The following is a 14,497-nucleotide window of genomic DNA, read 5'->3' on the forward strand; positions in this document are numbered from 1 at the left end:
CTAGTGCACAATTATGCAAATACTACTATAAATCTAAGATTGTCCCATTTCTCAATCAAGAGATTTTAAATGAGAAAGAGATTTGATAGGGTAGACACAGAGAAAATGTCCTCTCATGGAGGATCCAAAACATGGGAGCATAATCTTAAATTAGAGAAAGGTCTTTCTAAACAGATATCGGAAGGCACTTTTTCACACAAAGGGCAGTGATCAAAGTTGGCTAAATCGAGTTGAGATACAGATCAGCATGGAATCTATGACTCTCATATTAATGTAGTAATGACTCGCGATCATCTAAAAATTGAACATGTAAAGTGAGTTATCATATTTTGCAGTTGGAATGATCAATTGAAGTTCGGTTTTCAAAATGTGGCCTTGGAGAATTTCCAAGGGGCCCGTGGTTATTTTGGGTGAATCCCTGTAATCAGTAGCTATTTTTGTGACTCCCAGCACATTTGTATTTCACTAATTTATGAGTACATTGTTTCTGGTACATAGTAATTTTTGCGATAATGATTTGAGAAGCTGATTCTGCCTTTCCAAAATGAAGTCATAGAGTCTCAGAGAATGTGCCAATATTAGTTGGCGCTCCTAGGGAGAGGGCTGATACTGGAACAGGTTTTCAGGAAGCCGCAAATAAGTGGTAGTTGCTCATAGCAAGGATGTCGGTCACAACAAACGATCCCCAAGAAACCCACCCAAGCTGATGCCAGTGTATTCGGAGGTGCCCTGGGACTGGGCTGTAATTAATAGGGGTTTCACACATTTCACACTTGTGTCATGATTTGCTCAATAACGTCATTGTATCCTTTATCAACCACTCCTCGCGCAATCGAGCTTTCAGGTTTTGTGGCATGAACACTGTCAAACTTCAAATAATAATCTTTTTGTCCACCAAATTCTTATTCCCAGAAGTTAACCAAATTTCATAGCGAGAAATATCTGGCTTCCTAAGTGGCAGGCAGTAAAGGCCTGACGAGTAAAATGTAGTTCTGTGTTTTTCCCCAAATGCACCCTATCATTCGCTGTCTCGTATCATCTGAACCTTTCTCATTGCAGATTAATTTAATAATAGAGGTATCTCGCTAGAGCCCATATCAGTACCGTTGAACAGACTAATCCTTGCTATTTTGTAAGCAAGGACTACCCCTTTTGGAAGACGTTTCGTCTCCAAACCTGAAACAGGTAGAGCTTTCATACTCCTTGACCTTCCGCCGGTCAGCCTCATCGACAGACTCCAGGTAGCAGTTAAGCCAATCAATGCCACATGCTGTAGAAGTACAACTGCTGTCCAGAACTGCGCGGTTGAATGAATCGACCATCAATATATTCATCACTGGATTCAAATTCCTACATGACAGTCACCATCACTGTTTTCAGCCTCAGAAGAATTTGTTTCATGGGTTACTTCAAAAACACAATTTTTTTCGCAGCTGGCAGTTTGTCACTTAATAATACTTGAAATCACATTGATTAACCATTCCCTGTGCATTTCTCTGGTTCAAACACCTGAGTCACCATCACAGGCTCGCTTTCTGTGTTGACTCTCAAATTGACAGAAGGTACGACCAGTCTCAGACCGCCTGCCAGCAACCCTGCCTTTGTACTGGAATCTTCATCTAATATTTTGTCAATCTTGAAATTCAGCCATCATGGAATCCTTCACCTTTTGTTTCACTGCACAGTTGTCTATATTTGATAAGAAAGTGGCTGGGAGTGACTGTTTACCCAGGCATTTGTTTAGAGCAGCGGCCATTTGGTCTAGGAGAGTCGTTTGCATGGAATTGAACCAACGTCAATACTAAAAGTGTTTCAACATGAAAAATGCGTGTACAATCAAGTAATTTAAATGCCCGAACACTGGGACTAAGCCATATCTTGTTCCTTTCAGGGTAATGTGCCCACAACGCAACTTCGGTTTTCCAATGTTGATGTAGTTTTGTCTCCGGACAAATTTGTGTATAATCAAAGCATGAGATTTTGCATAATCCTTCCACCATTCTGCAATTTAAATTGCCAATCGCAGTATGCTTATTTTCCCTCCGAGGATAGAGACAAAAGACTTCTTCCACAGCAGCGAATCTTATTGTTCTCCCTCTGCTATCACGTTAATTCTGATCAATGCATATGGCAGAAGGATGAATCCATCGCTAGTCTTTATCTGATGCAGGATGATTTTCAAGCCTGCTGAGCAGAGACACAAACTATCCCAGCATATTCCTCCCCAACACACGAGGCATAAAAGCAAATTACTGCGGATGCCAGTGCTGGCTGACTTCATTTTATACAATTGAAGTATAATGAACAAATCTAGCATCTGTTCACCCTGTTATCTTCAAATACTCTGTGTTTAACATTAATTAAATAGAAGTTATTAGATTTTGAAGCCCCGGGACTCACTGCCGCTCTCACTGCTGGCTCCCTAACTTTCTCGCTGCTAACGCCCCGGGGCCTTGGTTGCCCCGGGGCCCTGGCCGCCCTCGCTGCCTGCAGTATGTGCTGATATTGGGAAGGAGAGCATCCCCAAAGAACACACAAATCACCATTATACAGAGGTCACTTCCCCAGAATTCTATAGGATGGGACCTCTAAAATAAATAACAATGTTCAGCTGTGGAATATATTTCAGCAATATTACTAGTCAAACATAATATACATAGCTACAAAATCATTTAGAAATTAAAGCAGAAAAGTGATGGAAATTAATAGGTTTGATGATACCTCAGGATAAATTTGAATAGCCAAGTTCCAACCTAAGACTACTGCCCCAGACGTTCAACCTGCTTTGTTAACTGTACCTGTTGTTTATTTTAAAATGATATGCCTCCTTTTTCTGTTTCTTTCCAGTGTTCATTTTCTTTCTTCTCTTACAGCACCACAAATCTGACCACATCGGGGAATCATCGAGCCAGAAGCGGAAAGCAGAGCAGCAACCAGGAGAGCCTGAGACCCTGAGGTGAGCTGTGGTCAGAGTCACTGTGTTTTGATTTGTCCCATTTCACTTTACTCTTCCTGAAAATGTTGATTCTTGTGTAAACAAGAGTGGACAGCGTTTTCTTTATCTTCGGGGGCTGGAATACAGAATGGAGCAGATTACATACCAGAGTCTTGGGCAGACCGCATCTGGAGCAATGTGTTCAGTTTTCAGCACGCACCTCAGGGAGGGTATATTGGCCATCAGAGAATGGGGTGCAAATTCACCAGAATAATTCTGGGGTTTTAAAGGGTTAAATTGTGAGGATGAGTTGCATAAAATTGGGCTGTATTGTCTCAAATTTAGAAGGTTGAGAGGTGGTCTAATGACATTAAAATTATTAAGGGATCCTTTGATGGGTAATGCTGCTCCCTTGCTACAGTGAGCTAATGAAGAAGTACAGAAACTGTAAGTGATACTAAACCTAAAGCCCCATTGGCCCTCAGGTTGGGTTGATGTCATAGATGTTTACAGAATGGAAACAGGCCCTTTGGCCCAGCTTGTCCAAGAGCCCAGTTTCTATCAAAGAACAAACAAAGAACAAAGAAATGTACAGCACAGGAACAGGCCCTTCGGCCCTCCAAGCCCGTGCCGACCATGCTGCCCGATGTAAGGTTTTCGGGCAATTCGGCCCTTTTTGGGCTGCCCAAGAATAAAACCCAGAGACTGTAAACTGGACATTTGTCAGCCAAAAGAACGTAACCAGATTTCCCAGCAGGCTTGGTCCGCTGAGCTGAGTAGGGGCATAGGTATTTACAAACCCCCCCCAGGAGCTACAAGGAAGAAGGAGCCAGACAACTAGATAAGATTAAACACAGAGACAAAGGGGCATGGTAATGCTGTAAGGGGCCAGCCTGCAAGCAGGACAATGGGATGGTCATAGCCCCATGCAGATGTAAATGACTTTGCCTCCACCAGAGCAGTATCCAATCAACACCCCATCAACATAGCAGCGATCTCCAGAGCAGATGGAAGACTTTGAAAATCTTCACAAGGGAGCTCAACCTCGTTATCTCAAAAAGCAGACTGGAGGCGGACCTAGGGGAGGTACTCCCATCTTGACAGGTCTGACCGGCTCAAAGGGGGCAGGACCAGCGGGAACTTTAAACCTTATGGATTCAATGCAAAAGGGGCTGGCCGAACACAGGAAAAAGCCAGGTAAAACGGATATAAAAGGGGCTGTGTTTCGATTGAGGCTCTCTTGGCTTGACCTCTCCGCCTTTGACTTGACCTCCTGCAGCCTGTGACTGTAAGTACCCTGCAGCAGCTTGCGAAACTCCCTTGACCTTGATAGTGGTTGAGGCTTTGGGGAAGGGGACTTGATTTGTGTTCTGTGTCATTGCTAAAACTGTGTAACAATAAGATTTTACGTTGTGTCCGTTATAGTACTTTCTGAATAGACTTAGTTTGTGTTAGAGTTTAAGATTTTATTATAATTTCTTCTGTTTGATGATTTTGACCTGGGTTTTGCATTTGATTCCTTGATTTGCAGATAATTGGAGTCGTTTAAATTCTTCAATCTCTCACCAGCGATTTCTGACCAAGTCATTGTTAAGATATTCCTCACCTTAATTCCGGGTTCGAGAATCTAGGGTCATCTTGAACGATTCACTCAGGACAGGCTGCTGGTTAGGTAATAAACAGCAGTGTCCTATTCTCTCTCTTGGGAAAGCTACTCCAGCGAAGTAGGAACCGGGTGGGTGTTGCACCACCGGCAAGAGAGAGAATCACCTGGGCATTGGTGGGGGTCTGGATATCTGTGTGATATAAGCCTCAGGCTTCCGGTTAGGGATAAACGGCAGGCTTGATTCAGTGCTCTCTTCCGTGGAGGTGTCCCAGTGCGGCATCCCCTGGCCTCTGAAGTTTCAGTGCCAGCTGGAGAGAGACACACACAGATACTCAAACCCCAGATATCGGCCCAGTAGTGGAGTAGCAGAGATGGCACCCTCTACAATGGCGACCGCGGCAGGAGCCCGGTGGTTTGGAGTATGTGACTTGGCAGAGGGGGTGAGGGAACGAAGTAAAATGGAGGAGAGAATCTCCTCGTATATGTGGCAAAAGGTCAACCTCACCAACCCTTGGGTCTCAGAACTAATCAATGCGGAGCGACCCGTAATGGTGGCGGCCGCATGGACAGAAAGTAAGGCACACAAAAGGCACTTGGAGAAGGCAGTTTGGCTGGTCTGCTTGTCCCAGCAGGTAGTCAAAACAGAGCGAAGGGTCGAAGAATTAGAGCAGGAGTTGGGAGAAGTTAGGGCCAGCGCAGGGGACAGCGCTAGCGCAGCGGAACGACTGCGGGAGGAATTGGCAGAAATGAAACAGGACAGCCTACAGGAAAGCGAGTCTAACCGGTGCGAGAAGGAATATCTCCACTGCCAGATAGTGGAGGGTAAGACAAAGGAATGGAGGCTCCAGGAACTCTATGCTTGGAGTACAGAGCAGTGTAGGAAGCTGGAGGGGAAGTACCGGGACATCCAGGCAGCGTACCGAGTGGCTCGCGAGGAAGTAGGGGACTGTGCTCACGGGCCGTGCCAGGCACGGATAACAGAGTTGGAGGAGACCTTGTCCAAGGTCAGGGGACAGGTACACCTGGTAGGTCCTGGGGGGTTCCCAAGGGGCAAGGGGCTCCTCGCAGCGGATGATTCCCCAAAGGCTAAGGGGAATAGACCGCCTCCTGAGGCGCCGGGATTGTGTCCGGGTCGGCAGGGGGGGATCGGACTGCACGTTCAGGGGCAAGTCCAAGGGGGGTCGGCAGGGTACCCCCAGCTGGCGGCGTGTCCGCCTGGTTTCGTATGTGGGTCCCCATGGGATGGGGACAGACCGCTGCCTGGGATGCCGGTGATGGGGCCGGGTCAGCAGGTAGGGTTCAGACCGCCCGGTCAGAGGCAGGTCCAAGGGGGGTCAGTGGTGTATCCCCAGATAGCGGCATCGCCTATATGGGTAGTTAGCCCGGGGACAGGGGGGCTACCCAACGGGGCAGGAGAGCTGGACGCCGGGGAGGCGGAGGAGCAGGAACCCCAGGTAGGGCAGATGTGCCCTGTCAGGCAGAGAAGGTATGGTCCCCCGGCGGGGCTGGCGAATAGGGGACCGGTTGAGGGCGACATTATCATTCCTCATGGGGCATCCGCGCTCAGGGGGATGGTGGCCCACGTTCCCAGGCTAACTCCAAAAGGGGATCCGTCGCTTCATTTTATGGAGGTGGAGCAGGCTGCCAGCATTAATGACTGCGACGAGGGGGAGCAAATAAGGATGCTCCTGATGACCCTAGATCCCCAACTATGCAGGGCAGTGACCTCCGGGAATGGGGGACGACCTGACACATGGGTGGCAGCACGGACTGCTGTTCTGGAGGCAATGGGCTTGAGGGTGGGGGAAACCAAGCAGCAGCTAGGGGAATCGCCAAATATGTTCGCAGACAGGCTGTGGACTGTCTATGTGGAGGCGTGCGGGACTCCCGCGGATAGGCAGAATTTAGATGAGAGAACAGCCCACTGGTTGAAGACCCTCGTGGCTAACTGTCTCCCTCACGTTAGGGCAAAGGCCGAACACTGGTTCGACCCGCAGAGTCCGGACCTTAATGAGGCAGAGGTCCTTAGAAAACTCACCCTTGCATATCGCAATGGGGAGAGGATTGAGGAAAAGCCCCATAAGGGTCAGGTGCATGGAATCACACCAGCACCCCCTAAGAGCGAGTGGAAGCATGAGGGCTCCCGGACCTCCGACAAGAGACCGGTATGCTATGGGTGTGGAAAGACCGGGCATTTCAAGAGGGAGTGTGAGAACCCTAGCAAGGAGGAGAGGGCTCCCGTAGTAGAGAGTCAGACCCCGGCGGCAGGAGTAGCTGCCCCGGAAACCATCGATTTAAAAAAACCTTTAGCCTTTTTGCAGAGCCTAGCAGCTGGGTCGGGACAGGTGGAAATGGCAACGGGCCAGGGCCTGCCCGCACCCACACCACAAGAACCCGTATGACTACCCAGGGAGCAGCCTCAGGAAAAAGGGAGCGCAGGGGTAGTTCTAGCCCTAGACCCTGGTCCGGTCCAGGTGCAGGGTCCCATTCTGGAGGCTGCCTCAGCGGCTATTTGCAGTTTAAATCCCTTAAGGTGGGACCCATGCGAACGCCACATCAGTCAATTTAAATTGTTCCACCCCATAAAGGCAAGAAAGAGCAAGGTGGGGGGAAGACTGGGGGTGGTAGTGGAGAAACCCCCCGTAGAATTAACGACGGTGGGGGAGGTCCCTGACTCCACGGTCACACAACCGGTGACAAGGTGCTGTCCCGAAGGGGCAGTCCCAAAGAAACCGACAGTGCTGCAAGCACCCAGCCCAGGGACAGTAATGATTCCCAAGCCATTACCTGTGGGTCAGGTGGCCTGCCTTAGTATAGAGGCTAGGGAGGCAGAGGAGAGGGAGGTATCACCTTGGGCGTGGGAACCATCCAGGGGACGAAGGAGCAATCGGGTCTCCAAGCCCCCGGTAAGATGGTCCCCAGTAGAAGGGAACGGTGAGGGATGTAGGACATTATCCAGTGCTGCCACAGGTAGCCCAGTCTCCGGAGGGAGCAGAAAGGGATCCCCGAACCCCTTTGGGGAAAGAGAGGCAAGGGGCAGTCCGGACCCCCGGGAGGGGGAGGTCTGGCCCGAGCCGTTGGTCCAAACAGGTGAACAGCCCCAGTATAGCGGGGTCCAGTTTTAATTTGGCCACCCGGAGACGGGTGGCATTGTATATAGCATTCCCCCCCTGTTAGTTCTAATTAATGTTTAGTGGTGTGTGGGTTATTTAGGATCGTGGGATCACAGAACCGCATAATGCAGTGAAATAATGTTTGAGCAGCAGGCACTAGGACCCTGGTGGAGCCGTGCTGTGGACACAGAATCACAGACAGGCTGCGGCAATTTCATGTCGATTTCCCAACTTCAAAGCGGGAGCTGCCGCTGCCGCTGGATAGAAGCCATGCACTTTAAGGTAGGTAGTTCTGTAGAGGCAAGGATGTGTTTTGTCTCTTTTACAGATGGGGCACCCGACGATGTGGAGCTTGCTGATGATCTTGGCGATGGTGGGACCGGGAGAACGCCGCAGAGGCGAGACAGAAGAGTCCTTCGTCTATGGGTGCTCTGGCGGCAGAGCCCCTCTTGTCACTACCGGACAGGGAGACCAGGTGGCCACAGAGCAGACCCGCTACTCACACCTGGGGAGGTGGCCTGGGTGGCTGGGGTCAAACTCGACCAGGTACTCCAGCCACCAGAGCTTCACCTATGGAGAGGCCTCTGTACTCTGCGAGGAGATACAGGTGGCGACTGACCGGGTTAGGGTAACTGAGGGCAGGCGGGTGTGTTTAACCTGTAAGGGGGACATTCCTTTGGGGAGATGGTGGTGGCTCAGGAAGCTGAGCCTGGACATGAGGGATCAGTCCTCGGACTGGGAACGCCTGGACAACAACACCTACCGGACCATCACGGGGTCACCGGGTAGGATCACCGTTTGCTGGGATAAGTGGTGGGCTTCTGACCAGGGCATTTATTTGTGTTTATGGGGGTCTACCAAGGCATGTCCACAAGGGGCATCGATCACTTTTGTAAGGTGATGGCAGAACCCAGGGAACGGGATGAATTGACCGCACTGGGGAGGGATGTGTAACGCCCAGGGAAGGGATGACTGTAAAAGCTACCGAACTGCTGGTTCAGGTAAAGCGACCCCTGCCCACAGCCCAACCAATCGACCCTCACAACTGTCCGATCACCACCAGGGGGGCCTGAGAATGGTTTAGTGTTTGTCCCCACAAAGAAAATGTTGTACCAGGGGGTACATTATGCTGTCGCCTCAGTTGTACTGAACCTCTCAGCTGCAGGTATCGACGACGGAGGAAAAATGAAGAGCCTTCAACGGGAAGAAGCGAAGTGCAGTCCAGAAAAGAGGATCCTTAGTGAAATAAAGAGATTCAAATGTAAATAGTTGTATGGATTCGCGGGTTTCAGTTACTTGATTGTGATATATGTACAGGGACCCTTACGTTTGGGGTTCCGGTGAGATGTGTGTATGTTACTGTGTGTTTGAATTAAGTATGGTCTTGTCTTTCCCTTTCAATGAAATTAGGGGTAGCCTAGATTAAGGGAACTGTCTTGGGACTTGTAGTTTCGCATGTTGTTGAGGGGGGGCCTACGGTCCACACAAAAGGAAATTATTGCCCTTCACCTGTGTCGATGCGGTCCAAGCAGGTAGGGACGTATCGAAGGGGCATCTGTAAGGTTTTCGGGCAATTCGGCCCTTTTTGGACTGCCCAAGAATAAAACCCAGAGACTGTAAACTGGACATTTGTCAGCCAAAAGAACGTAACCAGATTTCCCAGCAGGCTTGGTCCGCTGAGCTGAGTAGGGGCATAGGTATTTACAAACCCCCCCCAGGAGCTACAAGGAAGAAGGAGCCAGACAACTAGATAAGATTAAACACAGAGACAAAGGGGCATGGTAATGCTGTAAGGGGCCAGCCTGCAAGCAGGACAATGGGATGGTCATAGCCCCATGCAGATGTAAATGACTTTGCCTCCACCAGAGCAGTATCCAATCAACACCCCATCAACATAGCAGCGATCTCCAGAGCAGATGGAAGACTTTGAAAATCTTCACAAGGGAGCTCAACCTCGTTATCTCAAAAAGCAGACTGGCGGCGGACCTAGGGGAGGTACTCCCATCTTGACAGGTCTGACCGGCTCAAAGGGGGCAGGACCAGCGGGAACTTTAAACCTTATGGATTCAATGCAAAAGGGGCTGGCCGAACACAGGAAAAAGCCAGGTAAAACGGATATAAAAGGGGCTGTGTTTCGATTGAGGCTCTCTTGGCTTGACCTCTCCACCTTTGACTTGACCTCCTGCAGCCTGTGACTGTAAGTACCCTGCAGCAGCTTGCGAAACTCCCTTGACCTTGATAGTGGTTGAGGCTTTGGGGAAGGGGACTTGATTTGTGTTCTGTGTCATTGCTAAAACTGTGTAACAATAAGATTTTACGTTGTGTCCGTTATAGTACTTTCTGAATAGACTTAGTTTGTGTTAGAGTTTAAGATTTTATTATAATTTCTTCTGTTTGATGATTTTGACCTGGGTTTTGCATTTGATTCCTTGATTTGCAGATAATTGGAGTCGTTTAAATTCTTCAATCTCTCACCAGCGATCTCTGACCAAGTCATTGTTAAGATATTCCTCACCTTAATTCCGGGTTCGAGAATCTAGGGTCATCTTGAACGATTCACTCAGGACAGGCTGCTGGTTAGGTAATAAACAGCAGTGTCCTATTCTCTCTCTTGGGAAAGCTACTCCAGCGAAGTAGGAACCGGGTGGGTGTTGCACCACCGGCAAGAGAGAGAATCACCTGGGCATTGGTGGGGGTCTGGATATCTGTGTGATATAAGCCTCAGGCTTCCGGTTAGGGATAAACGGCAGGCTTGATTCAGTGCTCTCTTCCGTGGAGGTGTCCCAGTGCGGCATCCCCTGGCCTCTGAAGTTTCAGTGCCAGCTGGAGAGAGACACACACAGATACTCAAACCCCAGATATCGGCCCAGTAGTGGAGTAGCAGAGATGGCACCCTCTACACCGACTAAACTACAATCTTCTACACTTCCTGGGTCCGTATCCTTCTATTCCCATCCTATTCATATATTTGTCAAGATGCCCCTTAAATGTCCCCATCGTCCCTGCTTCCACTACCTCCTCCGGTAGAGAGTTCCAGGCACCCACTACCCTCTGCGTAAAAAACTTGCCTCGTACATCTACTCTAAACCTTGCCCCTCTCACCTTAAACCTATGCCCCCTAGTAATTGACCCCTCTACCCTGGGGAAAAGCCTCTGACTATCCACTCTGTCTATGCCCCTCATAATTTTGTATACCTCTATCAGGTCTCCCCTCAACCTCCTTCGTTCCAGTGAGAACAAACCGAGTTTATTCAATCGCTCCTCATAGCTAATGCCCTCCATACCAGGCAACATTCTGGTAAATCTCTTCTGCACCCTCTCTAAAGCCTCCACATCCTTCTGGTAGTGTGGCGACCAGAATTGAACACTATACTCCAAGTGTGGCCTAACTAAGGTTCTATACAGCTGCAACATGACTTGCCAATTCTTATACTCAATGCCCCGGCCAATGAAGGCAAACATGCCGTATGCCTTCTTGACTACCTTCTCACCTGTGTTGTCCCTTTCAATGACCTGTGGACCTGTACTCCTAGATCTCTTTGACTTTCAATACTCTTGAGGGTTCTACCATTCACTGTATATTCCCTACCTGCATTAGACCTTCCAAAATGCATTACCTCACATGTGTCCGGATTAAACTCCATCTGCCACCTCTCCGCCCAAGTCTCCAGACAATCTAAATCCTGCTGTATCCTCCGACAGTCCTCATCGCTATCCACAATTCCACCAACCTTTGTGTCGTCTGCAAACTTACTAATCAGACCAGTTACATTTTCCTCCAAATTATTTATATATACTACAAAGAGCAAAGGTCCCAGCACTGATCCCTGTGGAACACCACTGGTCACAGCCCTCCAATTAGAAAAGCATCCCTCCATTGCTACTCTCTGCCTTCTGTGGCCTAGCCAGTTCTGTATCCACCTTGCCAGCTCACCCCTGATCCCGTGTGACTTCACCTTTTGTACTAGTCTACCATGAGGGACCTTGTCAAAGGCCTTACTGAAGTCCATATAGACAACATCTACTGCCCTACCTGCATCAATCATCTTAGTGACCTCCTCGAAAAACTCTATCAAGTTAGTGAGACACGACCTCCCCTGCACAAAACCGTGCTGCCTCTCACTAATACGTCCATTTGCTTCCAAATGGGAGTAGATCCTGTCTCGAAGAATTCTCTCCAGTAATTTCCCTACCACTGAAGTAAGGCTCACCGGCCTGTAGTTCCCGGGATTATCCTTGCTACCCTTCTTAAACAGAGGAACAACATTGGCTATTCTCCAGTCCTCCGGGACATCCCCTGAAGACAGCGAGGATCCAAAGATTTCTGTCAAGGCCTCAGCAATTTCCTCTCCAGCCTCCTTCAGTATTCTGGGGTAGATCCCATCAGGCCCTGGGGACTTATCTACCTTAATATTTTTTAAGACACCCAACACCTCGTCTTTTTGGATCACAATGTGACCCAGGCTATCTACACCCCGTTCTCCAGACTCAACATCTACCAATTCCTTCTCTTTGGTGAATACTGATGCAAAGTATTAATTTAGTACCTCGCCCATTTCCTCTGGCTCCACACATAGATTCCCTTGCCTATCCTTCAGTGGGCCAACCCTTTCCCTGGTTACCCTCTTGCTTTTTATGTACGTGTAAAAAGCCTTGGGATTTTCCTTAACCCTATTTGCCAATGACTTTTCGTGACCCCTTCTAGCCCTCCTGACTCCTTGCTTAAGTTCCTTCCTACTTTCCTTATATTCCACGCAGGCTTCGTCTGTTCCCAGCCTTTTAGCCCTGACAAATGCCTCCTTTTTCTTTTTGACGAGGCCTACAATATCACTCGTCATCCAAGGTTCCCGAAAATTGCTGTATTTATCTTTCTTCCTCACAGGAACATGCCGGTCCTGTATTCCTTTCAACTGCCATTTGAAAGCCTCCCACTAAGCTAGTCCCACTTGCCCGCATTTGGCCCATATCTCTCTCTACCCACCCTGCCCATGTAACTGTCTAACTGTTTTTTAAAGTGATAAATTGTGCCCGCCTCTACCACTGCCACTGGCAGCTCATTCCAGATGCTCACCACCCTCTAGAACATAGAACATAGAAAAATACAGCACAGAACAGGCCCTTCGGCCCACGATGTTGTGCCGAACCTTTGTCCTAGATAGATTAACATTGAATTTACAGTGCAGAAGGAGGCCATTCGGCCCTTTGAGTCTGCACCGGCTCTTGGAAAGAGCACCCTACCCAAACTCAACACTTCCACCCAACACCAAGGGCAATTTGGACATTAAGGGCAATTTATCATGGTCAATCCACCTACCCTGCACATCTTTGGACTGTGGGAGGAAACCGGAGCACCCGGAGGAAACCCACGCAGACACGGGGAGGACGTGCAGACTCCGCACAGACAGTGACCCAAGCTGGAATCGAACCTGGGAACCTGGAGCTGTGAAGCAATGTGCTATCCACAATGCTACCGTGCTGCCCTTGAGAACAAATAAATCTACACTATAATTTTACTGTAATCCATGTACCTATCCAATAGCTGCTTGAAGGTCCCTAATGTTTCCGACTCAACTACTTCCACAGGCAGTGCATTCCATGCCCCCACTACTCTCTGGGTAAAGAACCTACCTCTGATATCCCTCCTATATCTTCCACCTTTCACCTTAAATTTATGTCCCCTTGTAATGGTTTGTTCCACCCGGGGAAAAAGTCTCTGACTGTCTACTCTATCTATTCCCCTGATCATCTTATAAACCTCTATCAAGTCGCCCCTCATCCTTCTCCGCTCGAATGAGAAAAAGCCTAGCACCCTCAACCTTTCCTCGTAAGACCTACTCTCCATTCCAGGCAACATCCTGGTAAATCTTCTTTGTACCTTTTCCAAAGCTTCCACATCCTTCCTAAAATGAGGCGACCAGAACTGTACACAGTACTCCAAATGTGGCCTTACCAAAGTTTTGTACAGCTGCATCATCACCTCACGGCTCTTAAATTCAATCCCTCTGTTAATGAACGCGAGCACACCATAGGCCTTCTTCACAGCTCTATCAACTTGAGTGGCAACTTTCAAAGATGTATGAACATAGACCCCAAGATCTCTCTGCTCCTCCACATTGCCAAGAACTCTACCGTTAACCCTGTATTCCGCATTCATATTTGTCCTTCCAAAATGGACAACCTCACACTTTTCAGGGTTAAACTCCATCTGCCACTTCTCAGCCCAGCTCTGCATCCTATCTATGTCTCTTTGCAGCCGACAACAGCCCTCCTTACTATCCACAACTCCACCAATCTTCGTATCGTCTGCAAATTTACTGACCCACCCTTCAACTCCCTCATCCAAGTCATTAATGAAAATCACAAACAGCAGAGGACCCAGAACTGATCCCTGCGGTACGCCACTGGTAACTGGGATCCAGGCTGAATATTTGCCATCCACCACCACTCTCTGACTTCTATCGGTTAGCCAGTTTGTTATCCAACTGGCCAAATTTCCCACTATCCCATGCCTCCTTACTTTCTGCATAAGCCTACCATGGGGAACTTTATCAAATGCCTTACTAAAATCCATGTACACTACATCCACTGCTTTACCTTCATCCACATGCTTGGTCACCTCCTCAAAGAATTCAATATGATTTGTAAGGCAAGACCTACCCCTCACAAATCCGTGCTGACAATCCCTAATCAAGCAGTGTCTTTCCAGATGCTCAGAAATCCTATCCTTCAGTACCCTTTCCATTACTTTGTCTACCACCGAAGTAAGACTAACTGGCCTGTAATTCCCAGGGTTATCCCTAGTCCCTTTTTTGAACAGGGGCACGACATTCGCCACTCTCCAAT

The 14,497-nt window shown here is 48.7% G+C and overlaps 1 long non-coding RNA gene across 1 annotated transcript in view; it reads right to left on the bottom strand.

Moving 5' to 3' along the window:
• Positions 1 to 14,497, bottom strand: part of LOC140385727 (uncharacterized) — a 50,396-nt gene that overhangs the window by 25,393 nt on the left and 10,506 nt on the right. The window contains exon 2 of the long non-coding RNA XR_011933429.1: positions 2,799 to 3,071. This is a non-coding gene — a long non-coding RNA (uncharacterized lncRNA). The remainder of the gene's footprint in view (positions 1 to 2,798; positions 3,072 to 14,497) is intronic.

The sequence above is a fragment of the Scyliorhinus torazame genome, chromosome 11 (genome assembly GCF_047496885.1).
Source record: "Scyliorhinus torazame isolate Kashiwa2021f chromosome 11, sScyTor2.1, whole genome shotgun sequence".
In the NCBI taxonomy this organism is placed as follows: Eukaryota; Metazoa; Chordata; class Chondrichthyes; order Carcharhiniformes; family Scyliorhinidae; genus Scyliorhinus; species Scyliorhinus torazame.